Below are 5,115 nucleotides of genomic sequence, written 5' to 3' on the forward strand. Positions count from 1 at the left end.
TCCCCTGGGCTAAATGTATCTATCCTAAATACAAAAAGTTTATTACGGAGATGTCTGAGGAGCCTGAGAAGAGGAAAGCTATCAGAAAACAAAACTAGTATCAGTGAGACAAAAGCAAGAGAAAAGTACTTTGAGAAGTTGGTAATGATAGGAAAATAATAATAGTTTTTTAAAAGGTGAGGGACCATACTGAAATACATGGACTGCTGGCATTATGTCTGTTTATCTCAGGTGAAAATTGTAGTAGTGATTTGGGCCAGACTTGCAAATGTGCCTTGGCACCTGCGATGCAGGCAGCAACTCTGTGCAAGTCACCAAGGAGATAAGATGACTGACTCCTCCACTACTATTGGAGGTCAGCATCCAGCCTGCTACAGGTCTTTTAAAAGCACCGTGTCTGAATTATCACGCTTATTCATTGAGTTACTTTTTGACAATGAAGTGCCTGAGAAGTAATTGGAAATGGAACTGGCTGTTAAGATACTAATCATCTTTGAGCTTGTAAAGCTTTATTTTCCTATTCCTTACAAGTACTGATGGGTTTGCCTTTTGTGGTCATTATATGTATAACTGCTCTGTGTAAAATCAAGCTTAAGTTTCTGTTATTCAAGATGTTTTTTTCTTTCCTCTTTATTGTATTTTGTAATTATCCAAGATTATAGCTCCTTTATATCTGTTCTTTTGTTTATACTGCTCCCAGCATAAGAGGGAAATGGTAGACGCTGTTTGTCCATTGGCACATTTTCATCTCACAAAATTGGAAGAATATAAGACAGAATACAAGGGCTCTGGAGTTATAGTATGAATAATCTGTTTCTGATTAGATAGAAGCAAGTACATTTGAGTGGCACTGGGCACAGAATGAGCAATAAGCAATAGATCATCAAAGCCTAGGGTGTTAAAAGCAGCAGATCAGACTGGGAAGAACAGCTCATACTAGTGTTGTCTTTCAGTTTTTACCAGATTCAAATGAGCAGCACAGACTCTGGAGGTAAAGAAGAATGGCAGGCAGAGCAGGAAAACCTTAGCTGGTCATTTAAACCAAACTTGGAAGTTTGACCTTAATTTTTGCTGAGTGTGTGAATGGCAAAGATACTACTGAGTATGGAAGGAGTCTTTTTAAGCTCTTTTGGAAAAAAAAAATAATATATACATATAAAGGTATGCTTGTGCGTATATGTATCTAACAACAACAATAAGTGAATTGGTAAAATAAATACTTTTTAATGTTCCCAGGAATGAAAAAGGATCAATTTGATTTGTTAGTCTGCTAAGCAGTAGATTTTTCCTTTTATTGCTGGTTAAATTGTGTTGAATTTTTTTTTTTTTTTTTCCAAGTATCATTGTATGCAACTAATATGATATAGGTGTCCTAAACCAAGTTTTCATAAGAAATGTAGGGAGAAGTGAATCTCTGTATCAATTTCCTGATTTTCTACATTTACTATTTTATTCATGATGAAGTTATATCATATATTGGTAAAAGGAGTGAATGTGCTATTCTCCATGTGTATTAAAAAGTCAGATCCAGTCTCTCTCAAAACAAATTTGTGAGGCCTTGGCATGGTCCAGTCCTTAGTAAAACTGTACCATTCAAACTACATCTAGATGGAGCACAGAGCTGATCAGAGCAGTCACTCACGTAAGCATACATTTTCAGTTCCTCCTTCTTGAGAAAATGGGAGAGTTCTTAATACTTTCAGATGCTGATATAGGCATAAATTCAGGTTGAAAAGAGCAGCACAACGGATAGGCGTTTCATAAAGTTGGGAGTGACTGAAAATAGGGAGTTAGAATGCTAACTACCTTTCAACATTAATTATAAAGGCTGCTACCAGGCATATTCTATAAATATCCACCCTCTTTTCCAGAAATAACAAGAGCACTCCCTGTGATCCTGTTATCACACTGAAACAGGAATTCTCATACTTGTCAATTTTGATAGAGATTTGTCTCATGGGAGCCAAATGGAGGGAGCATTTACAACTGTAAGACCAGAGAAACCTTTACTGTTCATGATTGCACTGTATTTCTGAAGTAGAGGCATGGCAATATTTTATTTACTCAATGTCCTTGCAGTCACCAGAATTGAGAGCAGCCATCTTTCCTAGAGCTACAGCAGAACAAAGTTTGGGAACATCTGCACACATTTAAAATAAGGTTTTGTGATTGTCACTACTTCATGCAATGTGTGAAGGTGCAGTTGTTACACATGGCTTCAAGAAATTCTTATTAAGGATTTGAAATTACTCTTTTTCCAGTATAGGCAATAGGGCACTTTTCTTCTCTTTGATGATGAAATTGTCACAGTAAGCCTTCGGAGCAAACTCTTGCAGTAATAAACATCATTTTGATTGTTTTGGTTAATCTTGATGGAAACTTTTTCAGTAAAAATTTCCATCAAGTAAAAAATATCCTATGTAAAACATCCATACAAAACTCCTGTGTAACAGAACTTGTCATGGTAATTCACTAAGGTGACACCTTAAGGCATTTCAAGGGTGCTTTCCAAGTCCCAACTCCCCCCACAAATAGGGGTTCAAATATTTTCCATCTGCTCAGGGTCTCTATTTTACCTACAAGTTAATGCTTGTATGGATGAAATATCTATTTTTATTTTTTCACTGTGATTTTATTAGTCTGGAAAACACAGCAGACAATTTGTGATGATGTCAGCCAATATCATAAAAGAAATTTTTAACCAAAAGATGTTTCAGACTGCTACTGTAACAAAGTTGTGATGGCAACATGTCATCTTCACCATAAAGCTCCTTATCACAGTTCTGGGAGCATAAATGGCTACTTCACTCAATGAATTTCAGGAAAGCAATGTTTTGTTTGCTCTTGTTTTGTATTTGCAGGTAATTTAAGCAAGGCACAGAGGAAAAGTTTTTAGCAAAATGAAAACTTCTTTGGATATTGGCAAATGCAGTTTAAAAAGCATGAAGAAATAATGCGCTTACAGCGGGACTTCATAATATAATCCCTGGTGAGACACTGATGTAAATTATTTAATAGCTACCCTATGTTAGACATTTAATAGAAATGCTATAGTCAGGATGTTGAGTACGTTCCCACTTTTTACTCCTTTCTATATAATCCATTCAATATGATATATGTTGGTTGTAAATATCTTAATATCTTTATACCCATGGAAAAACTTCCATAAGGGTGATTGATCTAAAAACTGATAACCATTTCAGTCCAAAGACATGTTCATTCCTTTCCCCCATTGTAAAAGGTTTAAATTATCTTTCCTTTCTAGTGTTACTGCGGTGACTCCCATTGAGTTGGAGCATCCTATTTGAAAAAGTCATAATTAAATAGGAGAAAAAGGTGAACCCTTCTCACATTGCACTCTAAAAATGTCAAGAGATATTTCTGAACAGCTCGTAATTGGTATTCCACATATTTCCTATGTCAAAATTTTATGACTAGCATAAAACTCTTCTGTAGTAATTTTTTTTCCTGAACTTAAATCACAGTTTTGAAGCATAATAGCATAAATATGTTTTGGTTTTTTTTTTAGCTATTTGTTCTATGCTTATATAATATAGGAAAAATAAATAAAAGGGAAAGATAAACACAAATGACAAAAAGTCATCAGAAATTATGCTCTTAAGCTTCTTTATATCTTTTAAAAGTTTTCTTCTTTACATGTATCTTTTAGTGGGGAAACATTAATAGCAATGTAATTTATTCATGCTAGGAGAAACCTGCAGCACCAGGATGCTGGGCATTGTCTCCCTGATCAGTATCAAAAACCTCATTAGAGATCAAAGCATGTGCATACGCTTTAAGTTTTAATACCAATTAAAAATAAGGTTAATTGCTAAATAAGGCTTCTCGTGAGGTTGGAGGCTGTACCACGACTCAGCCATTTCAATTTTATGGGGGGTTTGCTTTTCAAGTGATTTATCAGAGCAGCATTTTCAGTTCACATGATGGAGTAGTGGTCTGTTGAGGTGGCCATTCGTCAGACAGAAAGGCTCACAGCTTTTTTTTGCTACAACAGTGATCTTATATGGACTGAAATTATTAGAACGCCTAAAACATAGATTTTTTTTTTTTTAAACATCAGTGCAGGAAAACTAAGATTGTAGAGAACCTTTATGATTATTTCCTTCTCTCTTTTCTAACCGCTATTCTTTTATATAAAGAAATGTATGGTTTATTAAGTGAGTTCGTAACTAAGTACTTGATCCCAAGTTTTCATAGTTTTCCGAGGAATTTTACTTTCTAAAGTAACTTGGAATAAACTAAAATTACAATTACTGTATACTACAAGCATTATCCCCCTCAAAAATATTCTAAATCAATTTATGTTTTGATTTGTCCTTCTCCAGACTTTGTTTTTTTATACTTTAGGCTATAGATCCATAAAGGAAAATGCTAGCAATTGCTCCCCAGGGTTAATTCCCATAAGCTGACTCAAATCCTATAAATGATAAGCTGAAAAGAAGGAAACATTTAACCTTGCAGAAGTAACGTTTCATTGCTCCAGCACCCAGAAATTATGCTGAGTAGTCTGGAGCTCCATCTCCTGGCGCTTATCAAATAACTAAAATAATTTCCAATAGTCTCCTAATGTGTATACTGACACCTTGGAGCACCCAAGCTTTGTTGCAGGGGCAGTTGCAAAATGCCTCACTCTGTCGAGTGTTAGGCTTGTGACTCCTGTGGGCACAGAAATGCGTATTCAATGCGTGCTTTTCTGGGTCTCTCCAGCCCCAGGGGATCCCTCTGTCCTCTAGCCTTCAGCGTGGGCTAGGCTGAAACAGCATGATCCAGCTTTGAGTGAAAATCATGTGAACTTGAGCATATTGCCCTACTCATGAGCTTTTTTTTTTTTTTGAGTAAGGTGAAGACAGAAATTATGTAAAAGCACTGTGGAGAATAGAATAACAATTGCGTGTTCTCATACATTTGTGCTGCTCTCCAATTGTGAGTCATGGAACGAACTGTCATTTGGGGGTCAGAGTACAGTACGGGAAATAACCATATGAATTTCTCAGTTAAACTGGAGACTTTTTTTTTTTCTGCATATATATATAAATAGGTAGCACTATTTGTGTGTGTGTGTGTGTGTGTGTGTGTGTGTGTGTGTGTGTGTGT

This window comes from Meleagris gallopavo, chromosome 7, assembly GCF_000146605.3.
Source record: "Meleagris gallopavo isolate NT-WF06-2002-E0010 breed Aviagen turkey brand Nicholas breeding stock chromosome 7, Turkey_5.1, whole genome shotgun sequence".
NCBI classification, from domain to species: domain Eukaryota; kingdom Metazoa; phylum Chordata; class Aves; order Galliformes; family Phasianidae; genus Meleagris; species Meleagris gallopavo.